The sequence below is a fragment of the Piliocolobus tephrosceles genome, chromosome 5 (assembly GCF_002776525.5).
Source record: "Piliocolobus tephrosceles isolate RC106 chromosome 5, ASM277652v3, whole genome shotgun sequence".
NCBI classification, from domain to species: Eukaryota; Metazoa; Chordata; class Mammalia; order Primates; family Cercopithecidae; genus Piliocolobus; species Piliocolobus tephrosceles.
In genome coordinates this window covers 121,950,953-121,976,004 of record NC_045438.1, presented here as the reverse complement: position 1 = coordinate 121,976,004, position 25,052 = coordinate 121,950,953, and the positions used below count along the sequence as shown (strand labels likewise).

Below are 25,052 nucleotides of genomic sequence, written 5' to 3'. Positions count from 1 at the left end.
AACAAGGCTAGTGGAATCAAGGAAACCAGGGAAAGTCAAGTTTTAAGAAGAAGGGGGCCGGGAACGGCCCCCTTAAAACTCACATCTATAATCCCAGCACTTTGGAAGGCCAAGAGGGGTGGATCTCCAGAAGTCTGGAGTATGAGACCAGCCTTGCCTAACATGGTGAAACCCCGTCTCTACTAAAAATACAAAAATCAGCCGGGCATGGTGGTAGACACCTGTAATCTCAGCTACTCAGGAGGCTGAGGCAAGAGAATTGCTTGAACCCAGGAGGCGGAGATTGAAGTGAACTGAGATCACTCCATTGCTCTCTAGCCTGGGCAACAAAAGTGAAACTCCATCTCAAAGAAGAAGAAGAAGAAGAAGAAGAAGAAGAAGAAGAAGAAGAAGAAGAAGAAGAAGAAGAAGAAGAAGAAGAAGAAGAAAGAAGGAGAAGAAGGAGAAGAAGGAGAAGAAGGGGACGAAGGGGACGAAGGGGACGAAGGGGACGAAGGGGAAGAAGAAGAGGAAGAGGAAGGAGAAGGAGAAGGAGAAGGAGAAGGAGAAGAAGAAGAAGAAGAAGAAGAAGAAGAAGAAGAAGAAGAAGAAAGAAGAAAGAAGAAAGAAGAAGGGGGTGGTCAACTATGTCCAGTGGTGCCAAGAAGTCCATTAAGGAGGAGACTGATATTGCTCATTGATTTGGAGACATGGTATGCTCTTAGCAAAGGAAATCCCATTGGGATGGTTGGATGGAAATTGTATTGGGAAGAGTTGGTGAGTACATGACACCCACGAAATCTGTTTGTAAACTGAAGTAGAGGGTGAAGGTTCTTCCCACATGTAAGCTGCTTAGCTTTCACGTCCACGCAGTAGGTGATGTTATACACACAGCTTTCTCTTTAAGAAAGGAACTAAGTGTATTAGTACAATATCAAAGGAAGTCATGCCTCTTATTAAACCTTGGCTTGTAGCTGGCTAACTAGACACACCATCGTAACCTTTGAAAAAAGCCAAGGGCATATACCCTAATGTCCCCCAAACCTTGTGTTCTGGGATACAGACTATGCGCAGGCAGCCCTTTTGCAAACATACACTTATCAAAATAGAGACTAAATGAACCTGAAAAGAGATGAGCACATATAAGCATTCTACTACTAAAGAACAGAGTTACTCTTAATGGTGGATGATAGATGGCAATGCCAACTTTCAGGAGGACTATTATTGCAAATTTTATTGTGATTATTACTCTGCTCATCTCCATGAGATATAGAGTTGCAATAAGGATAGAATGTCATCAGTAACCTACTCCCTGAACTGTAGAAGTACAGATTAAAAACCCTTAAGTGTAATTTTAAGAGCCTGCCTTCATAAATCTGTATTTTCAGTTGTAGAGGTGGTAAGACTTATCTTTGCTGACCTTATCTGATTAAATGATTCATCTCTTGCACAAGCAAAAATATAAGCTAAATATTTATTTAACACAAACATGGGACACAATACCAATTAAAGAACTGCCTTGAAGGTATTTTTTTTTCTATTTAATTTTCCATTGCCTTGAAATCAGGCCCTGTAGCAGCATTGTGTCACGGCAGTTCAGTACTATCAGATTACAGGGGAACATTTGTTTGTACACAATGGGATCAAGTTTTCCAAAACACACTGCACATGTGGGCAGCGTTGATAACCTTTTATCTGTCTTTTCTTGTTGTTAAGTCACTGTGGGTCTTAGCCTTTAAGCAAAAGATTGCCATCTGTATGAAAACATTGAGTTCCTAACTGCTCTTATCTAGTCTGTCTTGCATTAATTCACCATGTGGAGGGGTTTCCCTGAGCCCTGGCAAAACAATGCCAGGGGTGCATTCCAATTGCAGACAGAGGGAAGCCCTGTGGAATGAGTCAGTTTTGTTGTTGCTTTTTTTTTTTTTTTGAGACGGAATCTCACTGCGACACCCAGGCTGGAGTGCAATGGCATGATCTTGGCTCACTGCAACCTCTGCCTCCGGGTTTCAAGCGATTCTCCTGCCTCAGCCTCCCGAGTAGCTGGGACTACAGGCACATGCCACCATGCCCGGCTGATTTTTGTATTTTTAGTAGAGATGGGGTTTCACCATATTGGCCAGGCTGGTCTCGAAATCCTGACCTCAAGTGATACACCCGCCTCGGCCTCCCAAAATGCTGGGGTTACAGGCGTGAACCACTGCACCCAGCCCAGTTTGATGTATATTCAAATGTTATGGGAGAAAAATTGGCAAAGCTCATTTTACATTAGGTTGTTCTCAAGCCTCACAGTTCTGTGGTTCTACCATGTATCAGGTAAGATCCAAAATAATACTTGACTATTTTAATAATAATAACAATAATGGACCAATCAGAACAATCTCTGTCCACTGTGCAGGAACAGGGCCTGGGGGTCTCCTGCTGGGCCAGACCTTAGCAGTGTCATTGCTGGATCATAGGGAAGTCTGTGGCGGATTCCAGGAAAGGGAGTGGATGGCTAAGGCAGAGGTAGGGAGGCAATCCAGGGGCTGCAGGAAGCAGTTATTCACAATGTGACTTAAAATATTCTAACATTACAGTAATTGCCAGGGCCACCTTAGGCTTCCGCACTTCCTCCCTTTATGGCCCCCATCCATTCCATCTCTCTGAGAAATGGCTTTGCTGTCCTTAGCCCATTATTTCTCTTCTAAATCTTCATTTCCTTCTCTAGGGATTTTGTTAGATTTTGACCATATAATGTGTGTACTACTTAGAAAGAAAAAAAAAAAAAAAAACAAGTATTATTTTATCCCCCCACCCTCAACCCCAAGAAATACAGTACCCTGAGAAGTCATTGCTAGTTCAAGATTTCCTTACTCTGGACAGTTTGACTTTAGTCCTCACCTCATTATGAAAAGTATTCTGTAGAGGCAAACCCATAACATTTGCCCCAGTCCTCACTCTCCCTGACCTGCGGTGGGTACCTGCTCCATTTGTGCATGGCCTCCTCCTCTGCAGGGCTCCCTTTCCCTTTCCTGGTTCTCAAGGCTCCCGAGCTTATGCCTTTTCTCCTCCTATGCTCCCATCCTCATCATCCTGCAGCTGCCTCACTGTGCGCCCTGCTAGATACCTCTCCTGGGACTACAGCTCTTCTCTCTTGACACCTTCTCATAGTGAGCTCATCCACTTCCATAGTTTTAATTATCAGTTTATGTGAGAACTCCCAGAACTGTATTTCCAGTCTCTGACCTTTATGGCATATTGCCTCTTTTCTTGTCCCCAAAGATATCTCTTTCCTCTGCATTCCTCTTTCCCCTCTTTGCTAGATATTAGGCAAGCCTTTTCAGTTATACTATTTCCACTTGAGTGTAAATTCAGATCATCGAAAACTGAATTTGTCTCCTCTCCTACTGCTCTCTCCTAAGTCATCCCTTCCCAGATTTGCCAGCTCTCGGCTTCATTCTCCAGTTTCCTATGCTCACAGCTTCACAGGTGTCCTTGGACAAAAGAAGCGGTGCAGGAGTAGAAGCAGCAATTCGACCAGGCACTAAGTCATGTTACCTGCTGCTGATGTGCTCAAAGCCCCTCATCGGTTTGGATATTGTCATCTCACCACACTGGTTTGGACACTGGGCCACCACATTGGTTTGGACATTATCATCTTACATCTAGATGGTTGCAATAATCTCCTGAATGGGCCCCTCCCTCCTTTCTTCCCTGATCAATAATCCAACACAACAGCAGGGAATTTATTTGCCCAGAACACTATTCTTCCTAAATTGTGGCTGTGTGTCATATTTAAATACTTTCAATGTTTGCAAATGCCCAGAGAATATTTAAGCTAATTCACCAAGCAAGCATGATCACCATGACCCAATGTAAAATGAGCTCTATCAATTTTTCTCCCATAACACTTGGGTATAGAACAAACTGACCCACTCCCAGCTTTTATTGTAACTTCTTTCGTCACAAATATTAACAGAAAATACTGGTGAAATGTATTGCTACCTTGAAGCTTCTTCTCACACTATTCTTGGCAGCTGAAATGCTCTGTTTCTCCTTTCTAAGCTCATCATTTCAGGTCTTGCTTATTCATTCGGTAACAACAATTGCTATCATTTATCAAGCACTTGCTGTGTGCCAGACACTTGCCATATGGCAAGCATTAGGTTAAGCACTACACATGCGCTAGACTCATTTAGTCCTTATAATCCTGTGTTATGAGAAGTATCATCATCTTCATTTCACAGATGAAGAAACTGAGCCGTTACTAAACAAACACTGAGCTTTGGCTAAATAAACACACTTGGCAAGTGGCCAAGTTTGTCTCCGAAGTCTGAACTCCAATCTTCATGGCATATTGTCTCTTATCTTGTCTTCCCCAGAGATATATCTTTCCACTGCATGCAGTGCATTTCTCTCCTCAGCTACTCATCTGGTCCTGCCATGTGGATGACTTTTCAGCACTGTGTGTTTTTCGTGCCTAGCACAGCAATTAGGCATATGGACTCTGAAGTCAGACTGCCTGAAATAGAATCCTAACGTGCCTCTATTTGCTGGCTTTTTGTCTCAGGTAATTTACTTAACTTTTCTGGATTCCCCCATCTGTAAAATGGGGAGTATGATTTTATCTGAGGCATAGGATTATTGGAACAACTAAATGGGTTAACAATCGTCTTTATAAAACACTGAGTATGGTGCCTGGCACATAGCAAGTACTCGATAAATATTGTTTGTTATTTCTCCTAATGCTATCCCTCCGCTAACCCTCACACACAGGCCCGTGTGTGTGATGCTCCCCACCCCGTGTCCATGTGTTCTCATTGTTCAACTCCCACTTATTAGTGAGAACATGCAGTGTTTGGCTTTTTCTTAGAAATACCTAACGTAAATGACGAATTGATGGGCGCAGCAAACCAACATGGCACATGTATACCTATGTAACAAATCTGCACATGCACATGTACCCCAGAACTTAAAGTATAACAATTAAAAAAATCAGTCAAAAAAAGTGTTTGTTATTAAAATTCTCAATGCCTGTAACCTGCTTTCCACTAAGAGTCTAAGTTGTTTAAGAAGAAAGGTTCTCTGCCTTTGCAATTCCACGGCACTTAGCAAGTCACTCCAGAGTAGGTGATTCCACTAGGCTGTAATTTTAAAGATTTCACATTGGCGATTATCTTTTAGGAAATAGGGAAGATTCCAATTATTTTAACCATCATGACCAGAGTCACACCATGTAATCTGAAGTGTTGAGCTGATAAGTAACTTGTGAATCATGGTGTGCCCATAGCTAATATGTATATTTAACTCAACCATCCTTATTAGAGCACCTACTCTGTGCAGAAACTCATAGGTCCTGGGGAAACTGACATAAATACTGAACAGGCTCTGTAGCCCTCTCTATCAAGGAGACAAACATTGCACTGACGAGAGATACTAACTTGAACTGTATCAAGAAATGTCAGTGGGGAAAAGGCTGTAGGGGAACATGTTATAATTAAAAAACAGCTGTGACTTATTGTCTATTCATATTTAGTGCAACCCAGAAAGTGGCAGCCCATGCAAAGGATAATTAGTATTTCTTTTCTCCCCCTTTCTCTTGGGATTGTGATACAACATGGCAAAATGACCTTGAACAAAAAGTATGATCCGATAGTCATCTGGCATTAGAAAAGCACATCCTGTTTATCTAGAACATTTAATCTGCCTTTGTAAAATCTGCAAGTCTCAGGGAGCCTACGTATCTACAGTGAAGTCAGCAGGGATGTTCCAATTAAAACTGGAAAGTCAGTGCCATTGTTGGAGGTGTCAGAAATCTCTTCATTCTGACGTGCAGATGTGTCTGCTCCTCCAAAAAACAGCAGCAGCCAGAATTCTAATGATCTGCACTGCTGCTGACACTTTTGGCCCTAATTTCTTGGCTTCATAAACAGCCATTGCTTCTGCTTCTCAGTTTAGCCACTGTATCTCACACAGCCAAGACTCAGTGAATCTCAACCCCAGCTGCCTTATAGAATCACTTTGGAGATTAAAAACAACAAACAAAAAATCTAACCATGCCCTGGCCCCGTCCTCGGAGATTCTGATTCAGTTTCTCTGGCAAAGTGTCTTGACATTGTTTTCTTTTTGTTAAGTTCCTAGGGTGACGCTGACGGACAGCAGGTGACAGAACCTGCTAATATCTGGACAAGGCAATAGTTTAGTCTAACTTTAGATTCCCAGCAAAACATCTGCCATGTGGCTACAAAGCTGACAGAATCCAGCCAATCACATTAATTCTCTATTCCACTTGACTTTTATCCTCATAGTACTGACAAAAACAATGGGACTGCAAAGACAGCAATCTGACTTTCTTCTCATCTCAGTCCTCCAAAAAAATTCATTGTGCCATGTGAGGAAAATAAATTAACCTCTGAACCTCTTGTTTTTGTATTCCATTAGATGAGAATAAGTTGCATGCTTTACCTGTGACATGGAGAAAGAAGAGGCATAAAAGTCTTTTGATAGCTAAAAAGTTGCATATAAATACAAGAGATTGAATACATAATATTTAGGAGGAGACAGATTAGCCTCATTAACCTGAGGAGGTGGGACCCCATGGGATATTTTTTAACTGCTCCAAAATGCCCCCAAGTACCCCATAGCACAGTAAGTGAGGTTTCTATATCACAGTCAATAAACCCACACTCAGTGAGTGAGGCAGTGTTAGTCTACAGGACCTCAGTGGAGGTCTCTCATGTGGCTAACACTGTGCACTAGGAAGAAATGATTCATCAGAGTAGCCAGAGATCTGGAGAAGGGACAAAGGCAGGCAAATTTTACAGAACGTCCAAAATCATCAAGGCCTAATGGCCCTATAGTTTGGGGTGGAGAAATCCTGTAAAGAACAAGAAAATATGAAATAGCTACTGAAAGTGTTTGTACTTATTCTTGGATTTGACATTGTTTATTTATACCTTTTTCCCAAAGACTCTCTCCATAAGCTGTGTCAACTTGTTCACAGTGATGTTTTCCTTATTTGCCTGTCTCTTAACATTGTTGGTGCAGAGGGGAAGGCCACCTTTTTACAGAAGACTAAAAGAGATGGAAAATGAACGCATCTGTTAAATGTATTTATTATCCACTGAATAAAAGGGCAGTCTCTCCTATCTTTACCTTCTCTGGGCCATTAGCTATTATCTGTCTAGTTAATTTCCTGTTATTTTATTTTCTCCCCTTTCATTTCTAGAATAAGAAACCTCTGGTGGCCTTCAAGGGAAAACCCCAAACCACTATTTGGCAAATCTAGAATTTAATCCTTAGGAGGTTATTATTAACATTATTAATTGTCAAAGCCAAAACCAACACAAAATAGTAATGGTAAACATGAGTAAAACTCTTTTAGACTTTTCTAAGAGTTAAAAGCGCTATTCATGTTTCCCATGCATCATTTTATCCTTTCACTGAGAGGAAGGAGTTTAGGATCATCACATGAACTTGACAATGAGAATTTACTGTACTCCTGTGCCCCCGCTTGTCCTAAGAGCTCAGAAGAACAGAAAATACAGCCCTTAACTGGTAACACAGAAAACAATTGATAGAGTAATCTTTGGGGAGGGGAAAAGATTGTATATTGGGGGTGCAATTGAAAACTGTTAAGAGAAGACCCGTTGCGGTGGCTCACGCCTCTAATTCCAGCATTTCGGGAGGCCGAGGTGGGTGGATAATCTGAGGTCAGGAGTTGGAGACCAACCTGGCTAACATGGTGAAACCTCATCTCTACTAAAAATACAAAAATTAACGGGGTGTGGTGGCAGGTGCCTGTAATCCCAGTTACTCAGGAGGCTGAGGCAGGATGATCACCTGAACCCAGGAGGCAGAAATTGTAATGAACCAAGATCGTGCCACTGCACTCCAACCTAGGTGACAGAGCGAGACTCCATCTCAAAGAAATAAAAATAAAAATAAAACCTATTTAGAGTTATTATTTTATGATAAGAATATAGTCAAGTATTATTTGTGTAATTCAAAAATAACCTTCATTGAAAAACCAACTACATTAGCCCTTTATGAAAGGAAAACTGCTATAGTGAAGTGGTATGGCTCGGCTTTCTGAAGTATGAGAAAACATGGTTTAAGCAAACTGCACATCATAGAGTTGCTCCTTTCAAAACGAGTCGGCCTGGCCCTGAAGCCCCCGCACTTTTACTGACCTCCTTCCTAACGCTGACTACAAACTCCTTCCCCCTCAGTCTTGGGTGGGAGGCTGCAGCCTACAGTTTACATTTCTAAGGTCATCCCTTGCCCTTTGGAACGACTCTCCCGGAGCTGAGCGAATACCCAGGGCTCCTCCTGCAACTGGGATGCAGCCTCTTCCTTCTTCAGCCCGACCACAGCAATGGCCGCCTGGCCCTGAAATGCTCTTGGAAAGAGCAGCAGCTCAGTAGCTCATGAATGCATTGGTTTTTTACAGTATTTTCTGGTTTAAGGATGAGAGAACTTGTTTGGGAAAAAAAAAAAAAAGGTCTGTTATAAAGAAAATCCTAAAGGATCCCAGCTAGTTGCTCGATACTCCATCTCCTTTAACATAGTCTCATTAACTGGACCAACAGTGTGCACAACAGTCTTGACTGGACGTACTTTACCTTCCCAACATACATATCACAGCTACGCAAAAGAAAAGCAGGCAAAGAGGACCGTAAGTGGAAGATGTCTTAAGAGAAGTGATTTAGGAGCCCCCGATCTCTTGCTACAAAGGGAGACAGAGCGACAGACCGTAGTAGGAGAAATGTCTGTTACCTGTCCAGCACTGCGGTCCCCTGGCTGGCTCCTGCTCTGATCAGATGCCTAAAAGCTTCCCAGTTTCCACTATGGGGCCATTTGTCCTGCTGCCTCCTGGGCAGGGGGCCTCACGCCCAGTGAAGGGGGAACCAAGCAAGACTCATTTCGCGTTTTCAGGCAGGACTGGCAGCTCCGCTTTCACGCTCAGCCTCACTGAGGCCTCCCCCGGCTATGATCCTCCCAGCCTCACAGAGTCATCCCTGAGAGCCGCGCTGCTGTTTTAAAAACAAAAAGTGATTTCCTGGTCCTCTTCCCCGGATGGCGTGTGCAATTTCCCTCACGCCCATGGGAAGTCCTTCAGATCCTTCTTATCTGGAAACCTCTCCACCAAGTGGACAGACTTGTTTAGTCAATGCCCCTAGTTCTCACTTTCCTTTCTCCAAAGAAAAAAATCAGAAAAGCAAAACCAGAGCAAACCAAACATAGGTTAGAGCTAATGAGAGGTACAAGATGCCTGGTTTCAACTTAAAAGATGACCACTAAATCAGATTGTAATTTCAGAGTGGAAGGAAAATTAAGATAAGCGATGAATTCTTTGTCTTTAGCAGTGCCAAGAAAGCAGAGAATAAAAGAATCCGCAGAAGAGAAGAGATCTAAAGAAGTTGTTTAGTCCTCCCCCGTGGGAGGGCTGTACCTCAAAAATGCCACATAGGAGGGATGTCCAGTTCTCCTAGGTTTCCAGGGAAACTCCGTGAGTATTTGTGTATCAAACTATAAATTTAGTGGTACTTAAAATACCACTCGGTAACACGGATATTTAAAGATAATGAGATATATGGTAAAGGCCTGGTTGGCAGGCTGCATTCAGGTTGTTGGGTTTAAAGATGAATTATAGTCAGCTCATTTTTGAACTGGAAGTGACCCCACTGATCCTCATTTTACAAGAGAGGAAACTGAGGCCCAAGAATAAACCTTCCCAAGGTCAGAACACAGATGGAGAATGCTGTTTGACTCTCTACTCTGGAGCTCTGCCCACAGAAAATTTGATGAATGGCCTGGAATCGGCATTGGAAATAAATGCTTCAGGTGAGTCAAATGCAGGTAGTCCCAAGAGTAGCTTCAGAGAATTCCTCATAGTGTCAAAGAAAGGACTCTGGAGTCAGACTATAGGAATTGACGCTTTAGTCCCACCAGTTTTATGTGGCCACGTACACAATACTTGACCCTATTGAGATTCAATATTGTTTTGTTTTTAGACAGAGTCTCACTCTGTTGTCCAGGCTAGAGTCCAGTGGTGCGATCTTGGCACACTGCAACCTCTTCCTCCCGGGTTCAAGCGATTCTTACACATTACTTGACCCTATTGAGATTTGTTTTGTTTTTAGATGGAGTCTCGCTCTGTCACCCAGGCTAGAGTCCAGTGGCGCGATCTTGGCTCGCTGCAACCTCTTCCTCCTGGGTTCAAGCGATTCTCTTGCCCCAGGCTTCCAAGTAGCTGGGACTATAGGTGCCTACCAGCACATCTGGCTAATTTCTGTATTTTTTTTTTTAATAGAGACGGGGTCTCTCCATGTTGGCCAGGCTGGTCTCAAACTGCTGACCTCAGGTAATCCCCTGACTCAGCCTCCCAAAGTGCTGGGATTACAGGCATGAGCCACTGCTCCTGGCCCCGAGATTCAGTTTTATTATGTGTGAAAGTGGGATGATAATAGTACTGAGTTTATAGACTCTGCTGAAACTGAAGAGGAAGAGTTTAGTAACTGTTGATTGTTCTCTGGAGCCCTGGGCTCCAATGCCTCGAAGTTCATCCTCTCTCCCCTCCAGCTGTCTTCCCTTCTTGTCATGCTATCAGACTAGGGCAAGTCAGCAACCACCAGCGGGACTTAGGCTTGAGACCAGAGTATTTGGGCAAGAAGAGGATGAACTTCAAAATGTTATTATTCCACTTTTAGATACTGATTCTCAACTGTAGTCTACAGCTTGGATTGGATACACCCTGACTTAAGAAACAGCCTGCTGAGAGACGCAGTTCCTGGGCAAATGCTGCCTGTTTTCCTGCTTGTGTTTTGGTTGTTGGGTGCAGCAGGCTCTCTAATATGGAATGGGCATTGTCAAAGTGGCTGTCCCTTTCCTTCTCTGAGGAGCAATTCTTCTTGCCCACAGTTCCCTGCTTGTTGTTAGGAACACTGTGTGCTCGCTGCGCACACATTACAATGAAAACAAAAGCAAATAAAAAATGGAACGACCATATGGCCTCAGCAGCAACCCAGAATGAACTGTGGATGGAGAGACCCTGCCCTGTTGTAGCTACGGCTGGAATTGACTGTCACAGAGGACGTTTTCCCGAATTCTAAAACGTTGGTGTTGGTGGCTGAACCCAAACTTCTTCAACCAAACTGCAAATGTAGTCAGAATGATTCACCAGTCAGGTTATCTATGTTTCTTAATATGAAATATCTCTTATGACTATAAGGTACAGTCTCATTAGAGACAAAGCTCTTACTTTCTCATGAAGAAATTTCAGCACCAAATAAATACGTATTTTCCAGCATGTTCCCAGCTGTTTCACTTCTGCCCTTCTTTCACTCTGCCCTTCTCCTTTCTTCACACAGGTAACATTTAGTCTCCTTTTAAGTTCCAAGTGTTATTTCTTCCAAGGACTCTCCTATTTCTCCCAGTCTGAGCCAAGTATTTCTTTTCCCTGATCCCACACTGCCAGATGCATGTCTTTTTGAAGTTACCACACTGCATTCAAACAAAATCCATTTGTTTGAATGGAGCACTTTGAAGGCAGACACTGGTCTCATTTATGTTATGCCCAGCTCCTATTATAGTGCTGGTATATAGTGGGTTATCAATAAAAGCAAGTGAAATTAAACTCTCCATTTTATTTTCCATTGCTGGTCCCTCCTCTTAACATAAGAGTGTCTCATAGCTCAGTCTTTGAAACCCTTCTCTGTTGACACTTATTTCCCAGGTGATCTCTACTAGTTTTGGCTTAAATCTTTTTGCTGATGACTTCCAAATGTCTATCTCTATCACAGACCTCTCACCTGAATTCCTGACTCATGTAATCAACTGCCTACTTGATATCTCCATTCAGTTGTTCAGTAGGCCCTCCAACAGAACATGTCCCAAACTAAACTCCCGATCATCCCTCCCAAACTAGCTATACCACCAGTCTCTCCCATATTAGCAAAGGGCATCTCCATCCTTCCAGTTACCCAGATCAAAACCCTGAGAGTCATCTTTGAGTCCTCCCTTGCACACTTTACATTTACTTTGCCATCAAATCTTGTTAGCTCTATTTTCAAAATATATGCATAATCTGGCACTTCTTACCCCTTCTGCTGCTGTCATTCTCAACCAAGCCATCACTGTCTCTTGACTGGATAATTACCAGTGTCTTCCCTGTCTCTGTGCATCTCCTCTTACCCTTTATAGTCTGTTTTGAAAACTGCAGCTAGAATGGTCTTTGTAAAATACAAGTTATATAAAGTCCACCTGTGCTCAACTCATCTCCTGCAGTCAGAGCACAAGTCCTTTCAACAGCCAGTGAGACCTATATGATCTGCACCACCTTCTGTCCCCATTGTTCATGCTGTTGCAGGCACACTGGCCTCCTTGCAGACCAGGCAGTCTTGCATTTCAGGGTCTTCATACTTGCTGTTCTCTCTGCCTTCCAGGGATGCTCTTTGTACAGATTTCCTCAAGACTCACTCCGTCACCTCATTCTCACTTTTGCCCTAACATTGCTGTCTTAGTGAGGCCTTCATTGATAGCCATATCTTACATTTCATCCCTCCACATCCCCCCCACTTGCTTTAGTTTTCCATATCATCTCTGGTACACTATATTACACTTTTAAATTTTGCTGGATGTATCCACCTTGCATCCCTGCACTAGAAGGTAAGCTCCCAAGTTGAGTGCAGTGGCTCATGCCTGTAATCCCAGCACTTTGGGAAGCTGAGGCAGGTGGATCACTTGAGGTCAGGAGTTCGAAACCAGCCTGGCCAACATGGTGAAACCCTATCTCTACTAAAAAATACAAAAATTAGCAGGGAGTGTTTGCTGGTGCCTGTAATCCCAGCTACTCAGGAGGCTGAGGCAGAAGAATCGCTTGAATCTGAGAGGCAGAGGTTGCAGTGAGCCAAGATTGCGCCATTGCACTCCAGCCTGGGCGACAAGAGCAAAACTCTGTTGCCTGCTTAACTGATTCATTGCAGAGGAGTATTTGAAAGTGTAATGCACAAGTGAAGTTATTAATGCCACAGCCCTGGCCAGCATAGCTAAAGTACATATTAGTTCAACTTGTGAAATTCTCCTAACTCCACATCTTGGCAGGGTAAGCCCTGCTTTTATAAATTTTCTCTTATTTTTTAATCCATAACCAGATGTTGGTAACCCTTTTGACCCAAGGTCAGCTCTCTTTTGGTATTTCTACATTGAGGCCAAGAAAGTTCGCCTTTGGCACTGACCTGTCCTTATGCAAGGAAGGAACTGGCAAATAACTGGGCAGTTTCATAGTATACAAATGGTCTTATTCTTATCTTGGGTGTGTATATTTTGGCAGAGCCTCCACTAATGGAATTGGTCATATTTGTGCTTAGCTGCAGCCACTCAGATTTTATTTGCACTTACTGCTACTGCACCCTTTCCACCAATAGACGGTGTTATTACACCTTCTTTGTATATGCATCTCTCAGACATTGATGTTGTTTTGCTATGGAAGATTGCAAAGTTTCCATCTTTTGAGCCAGCTGGACACAGTTGACAGCTCCCTTCCAGCACTTCTTATGACTCCAGTGATGGCCCCAGCTTCTGCCAGAAATCCAAGTCACCCTCCAAGTGGGACCCTTTTCTGGACTCTATTCCTAGCACTACCCCCTCTGCCATCTCCTGGAAGAGGGAGAGACAGCACCTCTGGTGAGGGGGGACAGTGAGGATTTGAGGTATGGTTCATTGAGGTGTCATCCACACTTCTCTCTTGACCCTTATTGATCTATTCTTGGAGAGTGCTGACCACCAATGGCCTGTGAGCCATCCACAGCCTTCACATTCCACTTTCAATTCTTAGAGATGACATGCTGTCTACGTAGCAGGAAGTCATTTCTGATCCCCATGGCGTGACATATGTCAACCACATGCCTCAGCTGCGATGCACAGAATTTCAGTCATCGACTTGTCATTGACTCTTCCTCCCTCAGTCCCCTCCAACCCAGTCCCATGGAGAAGAGCAGGTATTTGAGGACACGGCATTCTTTCTTGTCTTGGCCTAGGAGGGAATCTATTTAGAAGGAAGCTACCCTTTTCCTCTCAATGTACACATGTCAGTTTGTCCATGTACGCTGGGCAGTCACTCCTGTTTTAACCTCTGCTTCTTTACTGTGCATCCTGGGTGCGGGCGCTCTGCACTGGTGGGTACTGTATACTGCAGTAACAGCGAGGTTGATCTGCAAACAACAGGCAGAATCCTAGCTTGGGACTGCAAAGCCCTGTCCTCACAACACCATCTCCCATACAAATTCCATCATTCTTATGCTATTTTCAGTGCTTCAGCTTTTCCTTTGACTCCCAAAAAAGTTTCCCTCATTTTTACCTCTGATTGTAGAGATAATTTCCTCAGAATTTATCAAGGCAATTAGTGAACAGTCACAATGCCAAAACCACTAGACAAATATGTACTAAGGGTCATCCACGCCAGGAGAAAATCAGAATCAAATAATGTTAGAGCAAAGGGTGGGTGGGGGGTGCAGCTGGTGATCATTTGTTCCAAATATCTAGTATTAAAGTTGAAAGGCTTAACCAAGGTCACAAGCAGCATTAGTGTCAGAGACAGACTTAGAATTTAGATCTTCTGTCTCTGCATCCCATGCTGTTACCTTATGCTCTGGTGACCCCCAGCCCCCACCAACACATGCATTCCCATCCCCAATTTTCTGGTAGAAGAAATAGTGGTTCTAAGTAGAATAAGGACACATGGAGGTGAAGTCCTGTTACACCTCTGTACTGACGAGAACAATAAAAAATCTGTCAGCATTTATCCCCTCTTTATTTAGTTAACACAAATAACACTTCTGATGCAAGCCAGCAACAGAATTTCCTGTTAACATCATTATCACAGAAGTAGACCAGCAACAATTAAGCAGTCTCTTTTCCATCCACAACCCCCAAGTCCCATCCACTCACCTAGGTCCCAGCATTCACAGAGTACTCAGAACAACATCATAACAGGTGATAAAGGCCTGAAACCTCCTTCTTAGACAACACCCATAGACAAAGCTTTGTCATCAACGAGTCAACAAGCAAGCTTTACTGCAGAAGGTTCTCGTTGTACCTCCCTAGGCCAGAATTAGGCTCACATCATGCCAAATAGCTGTATTGCCCTCCTGAGACAGAAGTGTAGTCTATGCTCTGGCTAAAATGCTTCAATTTGATTTTTACCTAATTTTACCCAGGGAGATACTGAAAAGTGGGGTGACAACCACAGGAACATTTGAGGGGATGGAAGAACTGACCCAAGTCAGATGGGGGTTTCAGAACGAAGCATAAACCAAATGCCTGCTGTGAATCCTGGTCTATCAAAATTCTAGATAAAATTGCTTTACCCCAGCTTGTGGAAGTTCAGAGCCCACCTCAGGGTGCCTGGGAATTCCTAAGGATTTTTATATTCTCCTGGCCCGGTCAACCCATAGAACTGCCAGATTCCTAGTATGTTGTGTCTGTGTGGCTCTAGATTGGTACAAAAGAAAAACAGCCCTTTTTTGAATTTCACCACACACCCAGTAAACGTGAACATAAAATTTGGAAGTAAAGGAGTGACTAAAGTCATATTTACAACCAGAAGAATAACCAAGTTGTGATTGGAAGGGTGGATGTTATGATTCTATTGGGATGCTTTGACCACCTCTTTGCTGAGCGTTCCATAGACTCCCACCTTCTCTAGTGCCAGCTACCCACCATCTCGCTGACCTCTCTTTCCTTCTTCCCTGTAATCTCCACTCTTCTCCCGTTGGCTCCTCTATCTATGGGGGTAACAAACATATTCCACCCTTCACTTTATGCATGAGACCTCTACTCTCTTAGAGGTCTGAGTCTCAATTGCTTTCTAGGTGTTTATCACAGTATTTTTCTAAAGACAGTTTCTTCCCAAGGAGGACTATTAAGATACCCCTTTCTCTTACCTCTAAATTGGGACAATTTCACAGGTACAGGTTCGGTAGTTATCCATATACCTAATATCTAAGATGAAGTAGTGATTTCTGAGCAGAGAAAGAGGCAATATTAAACTTGGGTTAAACTTGTAGTCTTTTCCTTGAGATGTTTGGCTCATGACTTAGAGCAAGAAATGACACTCCAAACAAATTAGCTCAATGTTTTCAGGGCCTATATTCTTCTTATTGTTTTTTTATTATAATAATTATTATTTTATTTATTATTTATTTATTTATTTATTTATTTATTTATTTATTTATTTTGAGATGTGGTTTCACTCTTGTGGCCTAGGCTAGACTGCAGTAGCACCATCTTGGGTCAGTGCAACCTCCGCTTCCTGGGTTCAAGCGATTCTCGTGTCTCAGCCTGCGGAGTAGCTGGAATTACAGGCACTCACCACCATACCCAGCTAATTTTTGTATTTTTTTTTTTTTTTTTTTGAGACGGAATCTCGCTCTGTCACCCAGGCTGGAGTGCAGTGGCCGGATCTCAGCTCACTGCAAGCTCCGCCTCCCGGGTTTACGCCATTCTCCTGCCTCAGCCTCCTGAGTAGCTGGGACTACAGGCACCCGCCACCTCGCCCAGCTAGTTTTTTTTTTTTTTTTTTAGTAGAGATGGGGTTTCACTATGTTGACCAGGTTGGTCTCGAACTCCTGACCTCAGGTGATCCACCCACCTCGGCCTCCCAAGTGCCGAGATCACAGGCGTGAGCCACCGCACCCAGCCTCCAGGGCCTATATTCTTTCATGGAAGAATGTTAAGTAGTTCTCTTTAACATATTAGAATACAGCTTTTAACTGAAAGTGTAGCGAATGGCACCATAGTATGAAAAATAAGATGCCAGGTGACATCAGAAGCATAAACTGTCACTTCTGCAGCAGGATTTGGAAAGCAACAGAAAAACCTGTTTATCTGCACCTCATTCCTTAAAATTACACTTTTAGAGACAAATTACTTTAAGTGAAGAAACTGCCCCTACTCTGACTCAAATATCTTTGAAATGTTGAGATATTGTTCATTTCTATTTCCAGTGAGTTCCATATTAGTGTGAATTAATTTAAACCAGCAGTTAAAGATTTAACATGAACGGCAGTAGAGAGAACAGGAGGATAATGAGTGTAGAAAGAAGTGGGAAATGGTGTGGGGATGGTATTTCAGACAGCAGTTATTTATAGGCTGGCATGCAGCTTGCATGTAAAAATCATTCTGCCCATTATCAGTGGAACTGTTATGGCCGCATAACCTGGCAATCCTATTATTTATGTTAGTTTTCTCACTCCTTGAAAGGGCCATTTTATACCTTCTCTTCTCTCAGTCTTAGCAGTACCCTTGCCTCACATTTCATTGGAAAAACAGTCAATTAAATGAAACATTTGGCTGGGTGCAGCAGCTCATGCCTGTAATCCCAGCAGTTTGGGAGGCTGAGGCAGGCGGATCCTTGAGCCCAGGAGTTTGAAACCTACCTGGGCAACACGGTGTGACCCCATCTCTACAAAACAATACAAAAATTAGCTGGCCATAGTGGTGCACACCTGTAGTCCCAGCTACCAGGGAGGCTGAGGTGGGAGGATCACTTAAGCCTGGGAAGTCAAGGCTGCAGTGAGTCATGACCACACCACTGCACCCCAGCATGGGCAACAGAGGTAAACGCTGTTTTAAAAAAAATAATAAACATTCATCTTCCTACATAAAATCTTTCAATCTTCTTGCACCTGCCCTACCCATTCTGGCCTTCTTTTAGTTTGAGAGGATGATAAGGCCTGCCCCTTCTTCCACTGGGCTCTGGGTGCTGTCCTCTCTTACTTCCTCAGCATCATCAGCACACAGACATAGGGTATTTCTCTGACATTATGTCTTTCTCTTTCCCCTCATTTACTGCAACATTTTTCTGTTCCCCTCCACAGCTCTTAACTAAAGAGCCAAATACCTAGATTTCATCTCCACCTCTTTAACCTCCCTCCCCAGCCTCAAAGTCAGTCAAATCAATCTCCCCTCCCTACTTCTGCATCACAGCTGCTCTCAGGGAGCTCCCCCAGTCTCCTGGTTGCTATAACCAACAGTTCATTAGCTGTTCTCATCTCCCTTAACTCGGTAGCACCATTTGACATAGTTGGCCACTTCTACCTTCTTATAAACCACAAGACATATTCTGTGTCTTCTGTGACACTCACTCTCCTCCTGCCCTGGCAGTCCCTCCTCTCAGTCTCCTTAAGTAGGTGTGCCTAAGACTTGGCCCAGGAGCCCACTGTCCTCTTTCGCCTGTGCTTTCTTCCAGGGTGTCACACTTGAAAGAACCTTCATGATTGAAGGCAAAATAAAAAACATTTTTAGTCACATGAAGACTGGGAGGGTCTGTATCTCACTGACTCTCACTAAAAGAATGACTAACGCCTGTAATCCCAGCTACTCAGGAGGCTGAGGCAGGAGAATCGCTTGAACCGGGGAGGCGGAAGTTGCAGTGAGTCGAGATCGTGCCATTGCACTCCAGCCTGGGTGACAAAGTAAGACTCCGCCTCAAAAAAAAAAAAAAAAAAAAAAAAAAAGACTAACACAGAATCAATTTTTTTTTTTTTTTTGCCATAAACCTCTTTGTCCATTTGGTGAAGGCTGTGCAAGCCTTCTCAGAATAATGTTTGTAAATGCACCAAACAATATATAAGATAACAAATGAAAATAATTATATTGAAATACAGTTAAAACATAACGTGATTTAGTAGGCATATTTTTTACCATGCAAGTTTCTGGATCCCTCTGAACTTTGTTCATGTGCAGTACATGAACCTATTTAAGAAAGATCAAATTGAACACTCAAGAATTGATCATTTAAAAATTATTTTTTGACCGTGAGTTTTAAAAATTATTAGTTAGAAGTGACTAATGTGGAGGTGAGGTTATAAAAGAAAAGACAAACTAAAATGCTAGGTAACTGCTAAAAGGAACATAGTAGGTGTTCAATTAGTGCTTTTAAAATAAGTAAGTCAATCAAGGACAGATTTTGTTTTACTTCTTATCTCTTTTCACTTGGTAGGATATATACTGTTACGTGAATCCAGTATACCCTAAAGCAAAGTCACAGCGTGGTTGTGGTTGCTACTATATCCACACAAAGGTTTTCTGTGCACATTAATGCCCCCGAAGCCCCTTGTTTGTTAACAGGGGTACAGGATTTCCCCATGTCACAATCTTGGCCATAGTGAAAGTAATTTCTGAGGAAGAGCTAGAAATTCCCAGTACATAACAGATGATCAATAATTATAACACCTACAATAGAAGGGTGACATCGCTAGGTCAGTATCACCTTCTGATCAACCAGAGATGATTCATCCATGTGGTGAAAATTATCACCCTCAAGCATGCATCCCACCTCCCCACAGAGTCACTGCTCCTGGGCTCCTGTTTGATGGTTAATAATTGTGTCCTTATACTAAGACTCTTCGCAATTCCTCTGAGGGATGACGTATTCTTTTTAAAACGCCCTTTCAAGAATACATAATATGTCATGCACAATGACAATGTTTGCTTGAGAAAGAAATCTGAAAAAAGACCGGGCGACGCCAGTGTCTATGAAAAACAACAATGACTCTGAAATGCATCGCCAAGAAGGGGCCAAAAATAAGATCACTGAGGAGAAGCACAAAGTTGGAGGCAGCAGTGATGGGAATGGAAAACAAAGCATATATGAAAATTAATCAAACTTTCTGAAGTTCAACTCCTTAGGTAGAAGGAAGAATGTGCCTCTTAAAAACGTAGAGACGTGGAATGCTGCAAAACCACAGAGCTTGTGAGTGAGCTTAGGGGAACTAAATATTAACTTGATAGTTAGCAAGGTCTTGGTATCTAAGAGCACCACTTTTATGTGACCTGTAGTGAATCATTTTTAAAGAAAATACAAGGATAAATAATTTCCAGATGCTACACATATAGCTCAGTAAAGTAACTCCTGTTCAAAACAACTTGCTTGTTTTAATACTGGAGAAAAGCACTAGCTATTCACTTCAAGTTGCTTGCCCCTAAATCCACTGAATTCTCTGTCTCCCCAGGTCCAAGTCATGGATATGCCATTACTTTGGTACCCTGTTTATTCACTGGTCTGTTCCGTCTCATACCACAATGGCAAACCCAGAGAGATGGACCGACCTAGTTGGCCTGGTGATCAGGTTGCTACTACTGAAGGTGAGTTGCACTGCTTTCTAGCCTGAGCTTTCTATTTTAGGAATTTAAAGGGTAAGAGATTGAAGATAAAGGTGTTCACAGTGGCTGCTACTGCAATTCAAAATGGTCTAGCATTGTACAGATTGTCATCGGGCCTCATGGAAATTACTCAGCCCTCCACAGCTCCCATGGCCTATCTCAGCACAATGAGGGGGTCCACGTTTCCAAGTTCAAGACCTTTCATAACTACATCACCTTCTATTTATCAGAGTCTGCCTCTCAGGACCACTAAACTATTTTTGGATCTGAAGCACAGTACACAAAACATAGCTACATATCAACAATTACACAATTATTCCAGACCCAGAGCCCTTAGTTTTGCCTCGTCTGACCTGGAATATTAAGGGAGGGAAAACCACATCTATTTTTAGTTTCTTCCGGAATTCCTCAAATTGTTCACTTTTCCATTTTGTTGAAAGCCATTAAGATCTAGACTTTGTGTTTTACCCAGCAATATGTGAACCCTTTACGGCACATCTCTGTCTGGGACTCTTCATTTGAACCTTCTGGGCTCTCACTAAATATGGGCAATCTTATGAGTGACCTCTTGCCCCTGAGTCACCTGAATCCACTAATGTCTCTCTGTCTCTCAAAAACACACATACACACACATGCATGCACACTCCTATGCCACACACACACTCATACTTCTGTACATAAAATTAGAGAGCAGCCAGCACACATAATTCTGGACCATGGAGATAACTAGCAGAGTTGACACTTGGACAAGATCTTTTATTAACTTTCCCTTCCTTTATATGAGGACATTATTTTCAGCAATAAGCCTTATTTGCTTGACTAATTCTTTCGATTTAAAGCAATTGACTAAAAAAGGAAACATTCTACTTTATGCTACTACTAAAATTCAGTGAAATGTTGTGTGAACTAAAATTCGTACATGCCAAATAATAATAGTATGCCTTGAAGATTGCACTCTGCACTGTTTTAAATTTTAAACAAAAATAAAAACCCTGTAAGGTTCCATAGAATGACAGAATTGAAGCTACACATGTTCAGTTTCTTTACAACCACCATGCTAACATTGCGTGTTTTTAATCTACTGTTCAAATGCAGGGATGTGTTATTCTGCAGAGGCTGGAGAGACTTCAGGCAAACTCAAACAGTCCCAAACCCTTAGAAACTTACTCTTGGAACAAACATGTGTAGCTGAGTTCCTCTGTGTCAGGAGCTGCTATATAAACAAGTTTTCTGAATTACCTTCTCTGTAGAACACTATTTATTAAAAGGTAAGTAATAAAAGTACATTAATTAGCAGCTTATATTACTGAAACTCACCGGTAATGGTAGCAATTGTTAAGAACTTAGACCTTCAATAGATTTTTTAGGAAAAATACTTCATCACTGACATTGTTTGGGATCACCACGATATGGTGATAGTTCTTCTTCTTCTTCTTTTTTTTTTTTTGAGATGGGGTCTTGCTGTGTTGCCCAGGCTGGAGTGCAGTAGTGTGATCTTGGCTCACTGCAACCTCTGCCTCCCAGGTTCAAGCGATTATTCCGCTTCAACCTCCTGAGTAGCTGAGACTACGAGCACATGCCACAATGCCCGGCTAATTTTTTGTATGTTTAGTAGAGACAGGGTTTCACTGTGTTAGCCAGGATGGTCTTGATCTCCTGATCTCGTGATCCGCCCGCCTCGACCTCCCGAAGTGCTGAGATTACAGGCGTGAGCCACTGAGCCTGACCAATAATCCTTAAAAATGCTTTAGTCAGTTTTATTGTTAATTTCAAATTCTCTACAGACAATGCACCACCTTATTGCCTGCACTTGAGGGAAATTCCCCATCACTCCACCCTGGTGTCACAGATTCCAGAGTGTCTCTTGTGAGCTCTTCATGCAAGCACAGGAGACCTTCATTCAGAGGTGCCTCGTTCTCTCTTCATTAGCCTAATTTATTTTATCTGAGAGCAGTACTTTTAGGGGTACAGACCCAAAGAGGGTAGAGGAAGAATTTGCCACTACCAAATAAAAGTGGAGAGAGAGCTCATATTAAAGTAAGGCCGTGTGAATCCGATTCACTAAGGCATTTCCCAGCTTCTCCAGAGGAAGCTAATCTTGCCTTTCTCCTTTTCCCCAAGTCCCTCACCTGCTCCTGAATTCAACTCCATCTGGAAACATCTCCCTGACCCAGAGGAAGGAAGGGCTGCACGGATGTCTGTCAGTGCGGTTCCAAGCCCCCAGGGCCACCTGAAAAAAACAAGTGTGTTGTGTGGTGCTGACCTGGAGTGAGAAGGAAAACAAGCTTTGACTCCACTTGACCCTGAAGGAAGGAAGCAGGAAGCCTTGTAGGGGGACTGGGTGAAGCTGTCCGGAACGAGGTGTCCTATTACCGCCTGACCCTCTCCCTAATCAGGAATGCAGAATGAATAGCTCCAGCCAAGAAAGCAGAGCAACTGCAGCAGTTTCCACACCTATCTCAAAATTAGAGAACTTGCCTTGCACAGGAAACAATCCTTATGTCTCCTACTGTTTACGCCACCCTAGGTACAGTGTGTCAGATCCTGCTCAGTCTTCACAACACCGCATTCTGTCCTCATCTCCATTTTACAGATGAGGAAAATCAGTCTCAGAGGGGTTGAGTTGGTCAGGATGGAACCCAGAGCTGCGCCATGCCCAAGGTCTTCCTCCCTGGGATGGGTGCTGGCTGGGGCTTGAATAATCCCGTGCCTCTATCACCTGTAGATTCTAAAGCATTAACCTTCAGACTTTGTGGTTTTGCTGTTGGTCATATGGTGCTGAGGTCCTTGCTGTATCTTCTCTATCTTTTTCTTCCAGATCTGCCTGCCATACCTGCCTTCCTCAAAATATCCCTTCATGTGAAAGCATTATGAGAAAGGGTAAATCTAACTGTCTGCTATATTAGTGGCAGTAGGTGGGTTTATATCACACACGCTAGGAAACTGCTTTAATCTTTCGACATCTCTCTCTTTCCAAATCATGCACACCTTCATTCCATCATCAAACATTTATTGAAAATCTACATGCCAGACACTGTTCTAGGTCCTGGGGATAAGAAGTAATGAAAACAACTGTCCCCTAGGAGTCTGCACTCTAGTTGGGGGAGGTGCTGGCTAGCCTCTGTGTACCCTCCAGGTCCATCTTCACCCTTCTCTGTGCCCCAGGAGGCTAACCCCGCACTCTGCTGTGCGTTGTCTTCTGGGAGGGTGATGGAAGGTAGGGAGAGTGGGAGATCCCAGCAGGACGTTGTAGTATGGAAGCACAGGAGAACCTGGCATTTTCTCCCCCCAACTCCTGGCAGGCAGCAGTTTTGGCAGTGGTTGTGTTCCTCCCCTCTAGCCACAGATCCTGGGGAATTCCCCTCTCCCACAGTCACAGATCTTGGCAGGTTCCACTGACACCTCCCTTACCTCCCCACCCTTCTTGACCCTTCTTGCTTAATGAGATGCAACCCATGGCTGCTCGATGCTGCTAGTTCTATGTTGACTTAACTGCTCTTACCTCTTCTGTTACCCTTTGAAAATGTCACTTCTTTTCTGCCAGGACCTTGACTGATACAGAAATATAGACAATAAACAAGTGAGTTATATATCTGATGAGCAAAAATGCTATGAAGAACATGAAGCAAGGTACAGGAAATAAGGACTCGTGTGTGTGTGTGTGTGTGTGTGTGTGTGTGTGTGTGTGTGTGTGTCTGTGTGTGTGTTGATGGGGTGGCATCAAGCCCATCTTTCTCCCATGTCACTGAAATTGCCCTTATGATGCTTACCTCATGTTTTCCCAGCCCCTCACTGTCTCAGATTTCATGCCATTGGGTTTTCTACTAAATCTTTTATTTTCTTATCTTAGTAAGTAGAGCAGTTCAGGTCAATTGTGGCTCTTTCCTTAAAATGTGTACCTCAGTCCTCCCAACCATTCGCCATCATTCTAGTTGTAAGGCAACACAGTGGTCCCCCATTATCCGAGGGGAATACATTCCAAGGCCCACAGTGGATGCCTGAAATCATTGATAGTACTAAACCCCATATATACCATGTTTTTTTATATGCATACATACCAATGATAAAGTTTAATTTATAAATTAGGCACAGTTAAGAGATTAACAACAATAACTAACAATAAAATAGAGCAGTTATATAATATACCAGCATCACTAATCTTGTGCTTTGGGGCAATTGTTAAGTCAGATAAAAGTCACTTGAACATAGGTGCTGCAATACATACCCTGATAGTAGATTTGATAACTGAGAAAGCTACTAAGTGACTAATGGACAGAAATATGCTGGACAAAGTGATGATTCACTTTCCAGGTAAGGCAGAATGAACAGCATGAGATTTCATCATGCTTTTCAGAATGGCATGTAATTTAAAACTTATAAATTGTTTTTTTCTGGAATTTTCCATTTAATATTTACAGACCCCAGTTGGCCATGGGTGACTGAAACCACAGAAAGCAAGACTGCTAATAAGTTGGGGGTTGGGGACTACTGATTCAGAGTTATCAATACCAGAAATGTTTCCTATTACATGTAACGTGAATAAACATGATTTATAGTTTAATTTTAGTGTTTGGGGAAAATGTACATTCTTTAATTCTGGAAAGCCTGCAGAACGAATTCCAGTGTTCATTCTGAAAAGTCTTTGCTAGAAAAATAACATTCCGGGCGCCTTCTACAGCAGTATCCTCCCTTCCCCTTCCTTTCTGCTGGCCTCAGACACTACCATCTGGCATCTCATAAGCAGCAAATCAGAGCTGAGTGTGGTGTCTTCCTCCTAAACTCTTCTAACCCTTGATAAACACCGTTGACTGACAAATAGCACTTGTCTATTTCTGTATTTTTTGGCTCTGTCAATCATCTTGGAAGTCAATGAGAATGAGAAACTTTGGGGCTGCTGTGAAAAAGGCAACAGATTCTGGTAGGTG

General features: G+C 42.9%; 1 protein-coding gene across 4 annotated transcripts in view; it reads right to left on the bottom strand.

Moving 5' to 3' along the window:
- ADGRF5 (adhesion G protein-coupled receptor F5) overlaps positions 1-25,052 on the bottom strand; it is a 103,718-nt gene that overhangs the window by 61,527 nt on the left and 17,139 nt on the right. Inside the window, exon 1 of one of the 4 annotated variants that reach the window (XM_023212972.2) lies at positions 8,740-8,977. The exons of 1 other annotated variant lie outside the window; for it this stretch is intronic. The gene's annotated coding sequence lies outside the window, so the exon portion shown is untranslated. Of the gene's footprint in view, positions 1-2,122; positions 2,166-8,739; positions 8,978-25,052 lie in introns of those variants that run through there. 2 more of the 4 variants (XM_023212976.1, XM_023212974.1) reach the window with 2 other exon arrangements.